The following is a 15,108-nucleotide window of genomic DNA, read 5'->3' as shown; positions in this document are numbered from 1 at the left end:
ATGTATTTAAGCTCCTTGAAGTACAAGAAGCTACTCAGAAGCCATCAAGGGTAAAAAGGTACCTCCACAGCAGGTCAAATTGTAATTTCTTCCAGCATCCCTGCAGAATAACATGATTGATTCTTGAATGGAGTTGAACAAAAATATTTCTGACCTAATCTTTACTCCTTCAGTGATAGCAATCCCTAAACCCCTCTTTACCAGGATCTGTTTTGTCACCTCATCCATCTCTTTACAGATTTTTCTAGAGGCCTCACAGGGCAGTGAAGTGACTGAACTGCACATACTCTTCTCAGATCAAAACTGCAGACAAATACTTCTTTCCAAACTGACCCCACTTCTGGTTCTTTCCATGAATATATGGACTCGTAGAAGTTTGGAGAAAGAGATACAATACTGATGAAATGTACTATATAGTCAAATTAGCACACACCTTTTTCTGTCAAGTATTTAACATTCCATGAACGCCATTAAAACAGTGGTTTATTTGCATTTGAGGAGCTCGCAACTACAATAACTCCTTTTGCTTGTGCAGTGTTTCCCCTCTCAGGGACCAAGCATTTGACCTAGACCCTGATTGGAACAAGGAGCAATGGAAGGGTGGTGAAAATTAATTGCAACCCAAACAATATAAGGTAAAAATGGATAAAGAACATTCTATATACAATATTCTAGGAAGTACTTCCCTAAGCTTCAGGAGGACATAGGTTTTCCCATGGTTACTCCAGATAATGAACAGGAAATCATACTGTAATCATGTCTAAACCATAACTTTTAACTGATAAAGTTGACATTGATAAGTACCTGGAAGGTAGTTTCCATTTACAAATTTTATGTTCCTGCACATTTGCCATTTTAATATTAACCTTATTAACCTTTCTACAATGTATATACCACAGGGGAGGTGGGCAGGGGGATGGGTGAAATGGGTGGAGGGGATTGGGAGTACGCATATTGTGATGAGCACGGAATAATGTAGGGAAGTGCTGAATCACTATATTGTACACCTGAGACTAATATAACACTGTATGTTAATTATACTGGAATTAAAATAACATAAAAATGTTCTACAATGTATATATGTGTTAACACATGCCTTATTTTCAATTTCACAGAGCTTATTAAAAGCATTTGTTAGAATTACATCTTTCTCTGAGTGCTTACTCAAAAAATTTTATGCGTTTTTAGGTATTCCAATAAGCTCCTGATGTATTAACTAACATTACTAATACACTTACAGGTTTGAAGAGGTGTAAAAATGGCTAAACCATTATACACATTCTGGCAAACTGTAGAAAAAAATGGTAAGTCAGCATTAAGGAGTGATCAATAGACCAGGAAAAGAAATACCCACTGTGACTAAGATGGGCAAAGAACACAGAAGATGGAGAATAATGATTGGATAAAAGAGAAATGCCTTAGGAAATCTAATAGCACTCCCAGGTAAAATACCCAACAGGCTGTTATCAATAAAGAAGAGAGCTACCAGGGAAACACGTATTACAATAGACAAGGCCATAATGCACTTGTACTCAGTTCTCATGTTATACACATCTCTCATTCCTCCCAACACAAATAGGTCTATCGTATTCAAAGAAGACAGTTTCCTTTATGTTTGTATTTTATAGTGATCCGTGATAACTCAGAGGAATACACCTTTGAAAATATTTGTGTATGCAATCTGAAACCTGTCATTATATACTGATAGTAGTATATGGCTCTCTCAAGAGTTTTGACCATTGTACTCATTAACTGTTGGAACTGAGAAGGGGATTGGTAATTACATTTATTCTAAAATAAAATACACAAACATTTTAATAACTATTATTATGTTCTCCTAAAATGGACCTGTATTACTCTGGGTAGAGTTGGCATTATGAATTACTATCATTTAGATCCTAGGAAAGGCAGTACAATGTAAGAGTTAAGAGCAAAGAATGTAGAGTTAGACAACTTGAATTTGAATCCTAGCTGTGTAATCTTGGGTAAGTTAGTTCACCTCTTTGTGTTTTGGTTTCCTTACCTGTAAAATGGGAGTAGTAATATCTACGTCGTAGGCTTGCCATCAGGATTAAAACAAGTTAATCATGTAAAGCACTTAGCACAGTTCCTGGCATGTGATAAATATTAGACATTTAATATAATAATATCTACCTCATTTATCTATCCACCTATCTATCCACCTTCCACCTACCTACCCTCTCTCCCTATTGGTTTTGTTTCTCTAGGGAACTCTAATATACATGTTTAGTTTAGATTCTCAGGTGACATTTTCTGTCCAAAAGACTAAAATCTTTCAGCATATGAATCCATTAAGAACACACCTCCCAGAATTGAGGTCAGAGAGGGACAGTGCTGCTGTATCAGCAAGTCATGCCCAGGGTTAAGGAGGTGGGCATAATTAGCACAATTCAGATTTATCATCCAGAATGCATAAACCAAATAAGCAATCCACTTATAGAATATTCTCTAGCCTAAGGCCACCAGGAACACACCTGTAGTTGAACAAGTTGGGTCTCTTGCCTGTTGCAGAGAGGGAGAATGCATACCATGGGTAACTGTGGGGTGTCTCAGGAAAAGGGTGTGAGCAAACACTTGTAGAACTGGGGCTTTGAATGAGTGATTTGAGGAGTTTCCAAGGAAGCAAGCTTCTCTCTGGAGTGGGTACTTTCAGAAGCAGAGATAGTTTTATGATTATCTCAATAAATCTTATCTAAGGACAGGGCAGAGTAGAGGAAGACTAAAGTTGTAATGGGTAGAGAAACAGCAGTCCCTCCTATTAGCTGAGAGAAGATGTTTGGGGTTTTGTGGCTTGGACAAAGTAGAAGTTATGCCTGTGTTCAGATGTGATTTCAGAGTGGTCTTGTTTTTGTCTTGATCCATAATAGTCACAGAATGGCCTTGTCTGATGTTGATGCCCTGTGAAATTGTCCAACAGGAGAACACCAAGGCCCAGCTGATAGTACTGGACTAGCTCCTGGGCATCAGGGCTGCTTTCTCCTTTTGTCTTAATGAAGTTCATTTCTGGCTGGGTGGGTGACCCCTTGTGAAATCTCCAGTCCTATCTTTTCGATTATTACTTTCAGCAGCAACATCAGAAATCTGAAATTAACCAGGGGCTCATAAAGTCATTAATTATAATTACAGCATGAATATAAAATTAAATTTAATTAAGATTAAAAAGAGGAAGGATGTCCAATTTCCATTGTAAAGATAAAGAAGAAAACTGCATTCTTTTTCCAAATTCTAGGTTTTAAATGCCCTTTTTTTTTTTTTTTTTTATAAACAACACTGACCAACAGAAATGTGTAAATTTCATAACAGTCATACGATACAAGGTTAAATTTTGGGGAAAACTAATGGGAGACTATAAGTCCTCTTACACCCAAAACCCATTTTAAAGAACAAGAGGAGGAAAGAAGGAAAGTCAAGTAATTCCCTATAAAGGGCTTCAGAGAGTGGGGTATGTAGGGAGACTCCTCCTCCCTGTCTGTTCCTAACCACTGGTTATCTTCCATGCAAACCACATAGAACCCAGGGAACTCCTATGCAATGCCTCCCCCGCCCCCCCCCAAGGATCTAGAGGCCTCTGAACAGCTGGTATCATTATCTACACATGTCTTTATCCCAGATGATCCCCTTAGCACTCTGAAGAAGTAGCACGGGTGGGTTACATGAATTTCTGTGAGGTGTATGCAATTCATATCTTCTCCCTCAAAGCCAATGGCACTTTTGCCTACTGCAGAATGCCACTGTATACTTCACTGCAGCACTAACCATTGTTTATAGTGTTAGCAAAGCATGGCTTATGATCACAACTCAGCAATTATCAGGACATAGCAAATGTATATAACATTTGGGGTTTTTTTTAATTCTAAAAATAATTCTACATCTGAAGGAAACTCCAGTGGTTCTGAAATGAATCCATATACTTCCAGGAAGTACTGCTCATTCTTTACACCAAAGTTCCTGGGCTCATACCTGCGTTAACAATCATCACATAATCAAATGATCTGTAGGAATCAGCGTTAATCTTAAAGACAGAGCAAATGATTAGATCAGCCAGGCTATGATCCAGAGAGAGTTGATGTGCTATTTTTAAAACTTCTCACTGGTAAAATAATCACATTTGTAGAAATTTCTTAGAGGGATGATCTTTGTAGTTAAAAAATGGACAAACCTGGAATGGTCAGATTCTTCTACACTCATTTGATGTGGAAATCAAATACTTTGGCCAGCAAGGAAATTGCACTGTCAACTGCTCCCAATATGTTGCTGATTTTACCTTATGCGTCTTTATGGTTTGGACCAAACCTAAGTCCTTCACTGTGAATTGATTGATCTTATCTTTCTGATCAAAAGATAATGGAAAGGAGATTGTATAAAGGGAAAAGCACAGATTATCCGGCTGTGGAGGTGCTTGCCTGTGGGCTGAATGTGCACAAGAAATCTAAGAATCCTAAAGAGAGAGACAAAGAGCAGATGTTTCTTCCTCTCCACAATTACCTTAAAGGTTGCTTCTGTCTATCACAGACCTGTGCTGAGAGACCCCCAAAGCACATATATCTACTAGATAGGAAAAACTCACAGAGGAAAAAAGTCTCACTCTTTGAACATCATGCCTTAGCTTATTTGTTCAGCTTTGTTCAGCTTCGAGGGAGCCTTGTGGAGAAATCTGCAGTGTAGTTGTTATAAATGGAATGCAGAATATGGGCTCTCAAACTTTTATGTGCCAGAATCACCTAAGGGCTTCCTAAACAGATTACAGGGCCCACCCCCAGATTTTCTGATTCATTAGATCTGGAGTGGGAGTTGTGAATTTGCATTTCTAACAAGTTGCAACATGATGCTGACACTACTGGCTGGAGACTGACCTTTGAGAACCATAGACCTAATTCTTTAGTAGTTTCTGAGCTCTCTGAGGGTAGCCTCTTCCCTTGCCCAAGGCTCTGACAGGTGTGCTTGATAATGAAGAAACCAAGCCACAGAGAGACTAAATGGCATGCCGGACTTGGATTTTCCTCCCCCCTTTTTTTCCCAGCTTGGCCAAAGGGGGAGCTGCTACAGAGGTGGGGGTGGTAGTGATCAGAGATCTCTCATTGTAAATGCGAAAGGTACCAAATTATAGTTTACAACTAATTAGACTTTGTGGGGGTCCTTTTAGAACCACTCCAAAGGATTCATTAGAAATTTTCTATATCCTTTTTCTGAGTGCTGTGAAAAAATACTTAATGGAATTACCTTTACAAATGTATTAATTTATTCTACCCTAAGGATATTACATTCAGTGATTTGGCAAAACTAATCTGAACTAATAACAGACACGCATTTACTGAGACTAAGCAAATTTTCCAGTAGAGAGATACTTAGCCACTTGGAACAAATGAAGGTTGAGGTATAAAGATTAAAGAATAGCTATAATGTCCAAAAGAGCTCCTAGTGTTGACAGAGCAGCACAAACAGACTAAAATGCAAAGTTAAGATCTATGCTGACAAAACCATGACAAAGCGGTGGAAAGACCACTACTGCCAAGAAATGTTCAACCACTGGCAGAGGTTCAGATGTATGGGGCATTCTCCACAGATCACATGTATCTCCTAAGGATGCCTGAGCACCAATCGCACCTTCTCTGAGCCCTTCATGTTCTCCAGTAAAGTCAGGCAAACAATGACTGCCCATTTGTTTCCACCCTGCCAATGAAATCTCTGGTGCATACGGTCCCTTTAAAAATCCTAAATCGATTCCACAAACCAGAGCTGGAATCTTGCAGCTTACCAGAACCAATATAAGTGAGTGAAACTGGGAGAACATAAAGTAATAGGTAGTAATAGGACTTGTTAACCAAAAACCCCATGCTCCGTTTTAAAGGGGAAGCTGTTTCCCAGCTCCAGGAGATTGTTGCATTATGGGATGTGATCTCAGTGTTACCAGATTTTCCAATTTTTCAAGAGCTATCAGAAGTTGGATTTTCATGTAAAGTTTCTGGAATGTTAAAATAGTGTGTGGCCCAAAGAAGATATTTGATAGAACAGGGCCATTAACCTTCCATTTGAGACCTCTCTGTAGACTTTAGGAAGTCCTTCTCTGGTCTTCACTGTTTTCCTAGTTCTCTCACTACCTACTTCTGGATATATATTCTGTCCCCTGCCCCTTTGAAATGAACTCCTTTTGTTTTCAAACTCATAGGCTCAGAATTCTTCTCCTTCTAGTTCTTGAAGAATATGCCAGGTTGATCACAGTTCCTTCAGGAATCCTTTGATTACAACACATACTGAGACACAGTCCATTAGTGATGAATTTGGCATTGGTGGTGAGTGGGAATGGCCTGATGTCACATAGGCTGAAGCTGACATAAGGGTAAAAGCTTGGTTCTACCCATTCATGCTTATCTCCACTTTCTCCTCACCACCCATCATTCCATCTCAGGCCCTTGGGATAACATTCTAAAAATATATGTGGGTTCCAAGAAAGAAAGCATTCTGCCCAACTGTTCAGAGTATGAAGACTGTCACACCACAGCTAGCAGAAACCACAGCACTGGGGAAAAAAAAAAAACCTGAATCAAAGAATTAGAGGGTATGAAGACAACTCCTCAATTCTCCCAATCCAGGTACCAGTAAAGGATAGAAGGCAGCCCTTATAATAATCCTGCAGGTCAGTGTGGTCCAATGACTCTAGTTCCTTCTCTGTGCTATTCTTCTTAATTTCTTATAAAAGGAACAAGTAAGAGGAAGGGAGGGGGGTTGGATATTTAGATTTTTCTTGAGGGTTTAATTATTCACTGAACCAATATTTATTATCTTATATTTGTTGTACATGGAGCTTACAGACTATTGAGACATAATTTAAAAAGCAAACAAAAAATTAAGATAAATATAGATTATAAAATGTATAATCTCACAAGTAACCAAGATAATGCAAATAATCACAGAGGGAAACTCTTTTAGCACACATGTACTGTTTCATGTCCGTACTCTTGACCTAAGAAGAAGGGGATATGTGATGTTCCTTTTGGAAGTATTCCAATGGGGAGGGGCTGTGTTCACTCTAGGTCTTGGGTAGGTGATGGAGGGGTTGCTTTGGTGGTCCACTTTATGCCTTTACTGGGGGCGTCAAACCCCAAATCACCCCTAGTGATGCTAGGACCTTCTTCTTCCTTGGGGAGTTCCTGGAGTAGCTCTGAGTTTTTAGTGGAAAAAATAACGCCAAGTATTAGTGGTAGTTACAGGGAAAATATAATTAGCCCATGTATGGTTAGACATGTGACAGTTTATTTTTTTATTTTTATTTTTTTAAAGATTTTATTTATTTATTCATGAGAGACACACACACACAGAGAGGCAGAGACACAGGCAGAGGGAGAAGCAGACTCCTCGCAAGGAGCCCGATGTGGGACTCAATCCCGGGTCTCCAGGATCACACCCTGAGCCACAGGCAGCGCTAAACCGCTGGGCCACCAGGGCTGCCCAACATGTGACAGTTTAGCAGGAAACCCTGTGTGTCATATCTGGGAACTGAATCAGTGTTCATATCCACAGTGTTCATATTCAACCCCTCTGAAGGAGATAATCTGCTGGCAAGGAATCCAAGTCTACACCTACCTATCCTTTTCCTGTCCCCACTTTTGACCCTTTGTTGTAGAGCAAGAGAACCTTGGGCAATCTGCTTGCATCACAAAAGTACTGAGTGCATGGACTCAAGGAGAAAGCTCAGGCTATAGAAGGGAGCAAATGGAGCTTCAGTTTAGTGTGTCAAAACAGCTGGAGCTTTACTAAACATCCTCAGATTTACTTCCCCAAAAATCATTGGATAAGGACTGTATTCAAAGTGAATTCTAGCAAGTTAATCAGAATGTTAAAGTATGAGCCTTGAAATCACTTGTTTAGTGTGTGTGTGTGTGTGTGTGTGTGTGTGTGTGTGTTTGAAGTGTAGCCAAGTGTGGTCCATTAATCTTCCTTCCCAGAGTATGAATTCCGATATTCACAGGTAGTCTTTTGTTGTATTGACAAAAGACTAACTTAAAAAGGCCTCCAGATTATCATTATAAATCAGTAGTTTTTATTTGTTCCCAGATTTCAGCACACATGAGAGAGAGAAAGGAAAGGAAAAACAGAAAGGAAAGAAAGATAGGTAGGTAGGTCAGTAGTTTTTAAGCCTTCTTCCACTTCGTCGCTTTTGAGAAATAATCTAGCTCCTATACATCTTTAGTCACTGTGACCTTAATTCTCACATTTTCCAGAACCCCTGAGGAAATACGTTGGTGTAACTGGTAGGCACATTCCCCTTCCCCCAAGACTATCTCACCCACATCCACCCATCAGTTGAGATGCTCTATGAGGTGCCAAAACATTTCTTTAAGTCTTTCTCACAATTACTGGAAAGTTTATGATTCCTAAACTGAGTAAAACTAAGTTAACAGCACCTCTTTGTTTTAGCAAAACTTCTTTTTGTCTGAGCCTGTGTATTTCACACCAAGCCAGGCAGTACAAGGACATTCATGTAACATTTATGGGAGAGTTCACAAGTGACATCGCTTCAGTGCATAGGGCCCAGCACAAAGGAAAATTTCAGTTAGTATGTACTTAAAAGATGCTAGTTAAGTAAAATATCCGATGGAATATTTTTAAGGTCAAAGTCTAGCCCATGATCTTATAGCCCTTTTAAGTGGTTGTATTTGTCATGCCCAAAGGGAATTGTCAATGTGAATATAAGCATTAAAAAATAGGTGAGAATACAAAATGCTTAAATAAATACATGCCCCAAATAACAAATGAATACATGTGTCTCATATCTATTTGCTATTTTCCTGTAGATGACAAAGAATTATCCATGATTTACTTCTATTCAAAAACACTCAATTTCTGGCATTGACAAGACCTCTTTTTGGAAGAGATTTTTCAAAAACATTAATCAGATGAGCTTCTTCTCTAAAATAGTTTTACTCAAAAGAAGATCCACCTGCCAAATGCATTTAGAATCACTGGGAGTAACTGTTTAGAGTGTGGACTCCTAATTAATGATCTTCTCCAGATCTAATCTTCGAGGAGCCAAGAATCTACATTTCTAACCCTTCTTAGTGAGAAGTTTTAGAACCACTGCACAAAGACCTTGAGGGCAAAGAAAGATCATTCCAAAAAGAAACAATAATAAAACTATAGGTGTATATATATAGAGAGAAATAGAGACAGATAATGGAGTAATAAAAGTATGGGAAAAAAGTACCTTAAAGGTTACAAAACTGGCACTGAATTCATTAAAATAAAATCCACAAGAAACCATAGAACGAGCTGTTTATCACACTTTTTCCCACCCTCAGCACATACACACACAGATCTTCTCTCTAAAAGGCAGAACCTAAACTTCTTTCAGAGACCCTGATAAAACTGAACATTACCCACTTTATGATTTGTGCTACACTAGAATGAACTGGGGTGAGTACAGACTCCTCTACCTAGATGTCCCCAGTTATTAAAAAGTTCCAAGGTTGAATTTGACTTGAAAGTGTATTGGGATCTCAGACATTCCTATTAGCTCAATACGAAAATGTAGAGCCCTATGGAGAAGGTAGAGAGCCTCAGAAACCCATTCAATACTTACAGAATCCTAAAGACCCAGTCTGGAGTGAGGCTGGTCTCCAGAGAGATGAACAGGTGCACACAATGGCAAAGCACTAACAGAAGTGCCTGGCCGTGGCTTTGCTTTCTCGGTACCTGGGACTAGCAGCTGCCAAGTGTTCATAAACTTGGCTGGAACCCAAACCAGAGCTAATAACACTCTGTGTCCTCCACTGAGCATCAGCCAAGCCTAGGCATTTCCCACCCAAGTGGGAAGATCAGAGCCAGAGATAATTAGGGGTATTGCTAATCTAGATTGTGAATCTTTCTTATCTGGGACATATCTAGCACAACATGATTTTTAACCTTATCTTGAAATACCTGCTTTTCCTTATATGTAGTGTGATGTGAAATCCTTAAAGAGATAGGGGTTGGTGCCCGTGAGCCCACAAATCCCCAATGGGTTTGAGCTATTACCCCTCACATAATACTCTACCTCTTGGGAACAAATGATAAAACCTTACATTTATTAGGGTATGAAACCAGCACTCAGGCTGAATCAGCAAAAAGAATCCTGCGAAGTTGATTTTTTTTTTAATATTAAGAGATAGGGAGTCTTTTTATAGTAGCATAACCCTGCTGAGTTTATGAAGACAAATGGGAAATTAAGAGAAACTTACATCACATGGGGAAGTAACCTTGGGTTATTTCCCGCATTTTCAATGGACGTTCATCTCTATAGGCCACTTAATCATGTCAGCCACAAGAAAAACAAGATATAATTCTCTTTATCACATTCTTTCTCTGTTTTGATCATACGTGGAAAATACATTCTTCTTTGTAAGTAGAAGAGGAAAACATGTACTTTCAGTGGATACAATCATTTGAAAAGGATATATTCTGAATGCCATAAAAATTTGTGTTTTCAATTCTGGAGTAAAAATAACCACAGAATAAATAGGTACCTATGAATGTTACAGAAATATATGTATTTGCATTATGTATATGTCTGTATTTTTTTTAACCCCTATTTGACTCACATAACAAATACAAGTCCCATTGCCTTACTGCATAGGCTAATCCTGCTCGAAGGTAGAAGAAACTCTAGTGTTCAATTTGTACATTTTTACAGATCAGCAAAATGGGGCCTAAAAGGCTCAAACGGATTTCTACAAGGCCATATGCCTACAAAGTCATACTAGAAGGAAGAAGAAAACCTAAACTCCCTGACTTCTGGCCCAGCACTGTTTCCAAAGGACTATGAAGTCTTTTTGCTCTAAGTCTCTACTGAGACCCCATAGTTTAAAAAGTTTAGTTTAAAAAGCATAAAAGAGTACTTTTATTGCTCTGTCTATAACACGGCCTGAGTATGGAAGACATACCAATAATGTGACAAAGTTAGAATAAAAACTGCCCTGTTGCTGCTTTTGGAAATGGCATTGCGCCCAAATCATTCAGTCCTGACAAAGCTGATGCTGTTGAAAATCTGTATCTGCAGGAGATGAGCAAAAAATCAATGATTTCAGTTTTTAGGGTCATTTGACATTTCTTAGAGCTCTTAGCAAATTCCATTCAATTCTGTAAAATAAGAGTTTATTGAGCAGAGGTGGCAAGAGCCCTGCCCATAGTCCTTTAGCCCTCATTGCTTTCTTATAAAGTAACTCCCTACCTGAGGGTTTTCTGAGGTGCAAGAGTGAATTTTTTGGCTGCCATGCGGGGTTGGCCAAAGTGCCCCAGAATCAATGCCCATTGCAGCAAACCTCAAACAAAGATGCAGCTACCATAGGAGGAATACTGCAACTTCCTCACTCCTTATGGAGAACTCTGAGGCATATTCCAGGCAACCTTCCAGAAGTTCCAACTGCACTGAGCCCCGGGTCTCCACAATGGCACCTGCTCTCCAGTGCAGCCTAGCTTCATTCCTTTCCCATATCCCTGCTCTCTAACAGATATTTTTAAACTATCTGCACTCAAATAGTTGTTTTAGAGTTTGTTTCTGGAGGAATCCAATCTAAGACAAGTATATATTCAGTACAAATAATTTTTCTATAATAGGCATCAAGAAATATGAAGGTAAAAATGATGTCATTCTAGCCCTCAAAAGGTTGAGGCCGGAGAGTGATGACACTTCTATGTATATAACCCCACAGGGAAGACAAAAGAAGACAGTGCTTTGAGAGCAGACTAGAAATATATACAATAAAAATACAGTCACTAATAAAATATTCACACAATGCAAAATAGAATTTGCCATTAAGAAGTCAGTGTGAAATTCTCTGTAGCAGGAAGGAGGCACAGCCCAAAGTGGTGACATTACACACATTGAATAAACTACCAAAGTCCTGAGTTCACTTGGAAATGTGTGTTAGAGAACTTGTCATTGCTCATACAGTACAAGCTTGAAGGATCAATCTAAAAGGAAAAATTTCAAATTTCATATAACCCAGCCTGTTTTTTAGTGGCAAGGGTAGGCACATAAACCCCCAAACTGGTGGGACAAGATTCACTGGCTACTTTGCATCTTGTGTTTAAAGAATGTCAAAATGATTTGTCTTATTATTCAGTTCTGTCAAAACAGACTAATTTCTGTAGAAAGCAAATAAATTAAACAGTTGAATTTTGTGTAGGCCATTAGGTTGACAAGTCAGTCATTGGAGTTTTCATTTGAACTAGTGCCCATGCCAAAGTCAGTCAAGTGTTCGCAGGTCATGGACAACAGCTACACAGAATTCTATAAATAACACTTCTTCAATGCAAGAGAGTTACTGAACAAAAAATGACAGAGCAAGTTAAATAAAAGTATATGAGAAAAAAAATCCAAGGGCATTCCTGAACTGATAAAATGCTGTGTTTGTCATGGTGTGTGCTTCTAGGTGGGTTGTTATGTGAGCTAATGGGTGGTGAGTATACCTGCCATGTTCTAGCACCTTAAAAACTCTATTTAATCCTCAAAACAACCCAGTGAGGCAGGGATTATTATTATTATTATTATTATTATTATCATTATCATCATCATCATCATCATCCTTTAATAGAGGAGAAAACTAAAACTTGAAGATGTTCAGTAATTTGCTGAAGGCGATACAGCTACTTTGTCAAACTCTCAAATCCAAACCTTTCCCCAAAATACCACGCTATCTTCCTGTAGAGCTGAAAAGAAAGACACCAAATTTCAGTTTTAAAGTATTTGTCTTGGGAGATGCTAAAGATGCTTTTGAACAACTGTCAGCTGAGAGGAACTTATATTTTAGTAACATACAGTTGAAAATCTTAGTGAAATAACATGTAGTTCCTGGAAAATGAAGTGCTTAAGATGCCCCTGCCCTTTTTTGGCTAACCAGTCTTTTTTATTTTTTAAAAGATTTTATTTATTTATTCATGAAAGACCCAGAGAGAGAAAGGCAGAGATGTAGGCAGAGGGAGAAGCAGGCTCCAGGCAGGGAGCCTGATGTGGGACTCAGTCCTGAGTCTGTGGATCACGCCCTGAGCCAAAGGCAGACACTCAACCGCTGAGCCACCCAGGTGTCCCGGCTAACCAGTCTTTTGTCTATTATAAGAAGAAAATTAATTCCTAAGTTATCTAAATTCCATGCTGCATATACAAAATTAATATTCATCTCCAGAAAATCTGAAGATTTTATTTCTCAAGGAAAAGCTGCAGGACTTAATATCAAGTGATTGGCATCCTTTGGGAAGGATGTTGAACACATTAGATTTCATAGAAGGATGAACACCCACACAGAAATGACAGCAGACAATGTAGGAAAAAATTGCCTAAATTGACTCAATTTTAATTGGGCAGATTTAATAAAATTTCCTTCATCAAATCTCTTTTAAAAATTTTTCAGCCTTCCATTCTTCAAGTCTTATCCTCTAATTTGGGATAAAGTTTTTCTACTTCATATATCTTCTCTGCCTTAGTTTGCATCCCTCTCCTGCACCCACCCCCGGCAAAGTGGATCTTCAGGCAATTATGTGGTTACAAACATAGTATTTGTGAAGTGGTCTCAAGAAGCAGGTGAGGGAGTGGGGAATGGAGGAGCCGCTGAGGGAGTGGGGAAGGGAGGAGCAGCTGAGGGGCTGGGGAAGGGAACTGGGAAGGAGGAAGGGGAGGGGAGTTGGAGTAGGAAGTAAGGGTGGGGGGAAGGGGACCAGGGAAGGGAGGAAGACCAATAAAGGTACATTAATGAATAGATTATTACTACAGGCAACTGGCATTTTACCTTGCTGGGGACCTCTCAGAGACTGTAGCAAACTCCCTTCAAAATGGTCTCACTGAGGACAATTTATCCACCATTACTCCTTCCTCACTGGTCAAGGGTAACTGGGAGTAATTTGGCAATCATGGCCTACACAACTTGTCAGGTTTAGCAGGCTTCTACAGGTAGAGAATGGCTTAATCTAGAGGACAGACAACAGAGAAACTATCTTTGTTTAAGACTATTTGCTAGTGCCCTTGTGGTGGATCAAGGGAAAATGGGCAGGGCACTGCCAGCATCTGCTAAACTGCATCTATTGGTGTATACATACAAGCTACTTTATTTAGTTCTCAAACTCTACTATATATAAGAATGACTTGAAAAACTGAGAAAATGTGTCTTTCTCACCTCCCTCTCCCATTCTGATTAAGATCAGTGGCTGGATTCAGGAATCTGAATTTTAACTAGTACTCTAATCATGTCAAAGCAGGTTGTCCTCAGGCTACACTGTGGAAATACTATGCTGGTGAAGCCATCCCCAAGTAGGCTAACCTGTGTCTCAGAGAGAAAAATGTCTAACTTGGCTTTAGATAGATTTTACTTTCCTATGTCCCATTTTTTTTTTTCAATTATAAGCTGTTGTAAAGAAAATATGAGAGTATGGATAGGTTAGCACTTTGCCGGTCTAATTCTGGAAAATCACTTTAAACATAGATACATCCAAATGATCATGGGTCAGGAGCAAAATGATCAGATAGCCTTACTATAGCGACCAAACTTTTCCAACACATGGTGTGATGAGCAAGAGTGAACTTCTGATGAAAATAGGACCAAAGAGTTGACACAGAGACAGAAAATGAAGTCATTGTACTTACATGTGCCGGTCAGGAATCTTAGGGAAAAACTATCTTCAAACTTCTGCTACAGGAAACCAGCATCTAAACCAGTACAGCTTGGGGAAACTTCAAAGAGAGACCTAATTGGTGGGATTGTCTTTTTCAAAGTTTCCTGGTTATGATAAAGAGCGATACAGTAATTCTAAACAACACCTTCTATGTTCAGAAGTCTCACAACACTGCAGTTTCTTTCATACGTTTCTAATCTATTATGTTTTGGGGAGAGTGGGCACTGAAGGTCCTAGGCCCATGACACTTGTTCGTCACTAAGGGGAGAGAGGGTATCTATTGCACATAATGAGAACTTGAGCTCAAGGCTCCTCTTTGTGGCTCCAAGATCTCATCAACTTCCCTGCTACTTCATATCAGCAGGTGAGGCATAAACTTAAAATATCCAAGTGTTCTGGTTTCTCAAAACCCTAAGGATGAGCTGCTTACTGTGGCCTTCAAGTTACCTC

The 15,108-nt window shown here is 39.2% G+C and overlaps 1 protein-coding gene across 14 annotated transcripts in view; it reads right to left on the bottom strand.

Moving 5' to 3' along the window:
• Positions 1-15,108, bottom strand: part of PLPPR1 (phospholipid phosphatase related 1) — a 538,830-nt gene that overhangs the window by 88,243 nt on the left and 435,479 nt on the right. Inside the window, exon 1 of one of the 14 annotated variants that reach the window (XM_077912723.1) lies at positions 9,599-9,714. The exons of the other annotated variants lie outside the window; for them this stretch is intronic. The gene's annotated coding sequence lies outside the window, so the exon portion shown is untranslated. Of the gene's footprint in view, positions 1-9,598; positions 9,715-15,108 lie in introns of those variants that run through there. 14 annotated transcript variants of the gene reach the window in all.

Source organism: Canis aureus, chromosome 10 (genome assembly GCF_053574225.1).
Source record: "Canis aureus isolate CA01 chromosome 10, VMU_Caureus_v.1.0, whole genome shotgun sequence".
NCBI classification, from domain to species: Eukaryota; Metazoa; Chordata; class Mammalia; order Carnivora; family Canidae; genus Canis; species Canis aureus.
Note: the sequence above shows the minus strand (reverse complement) of the source record. Positions and strands in the feature narration are given on the sequence as shown.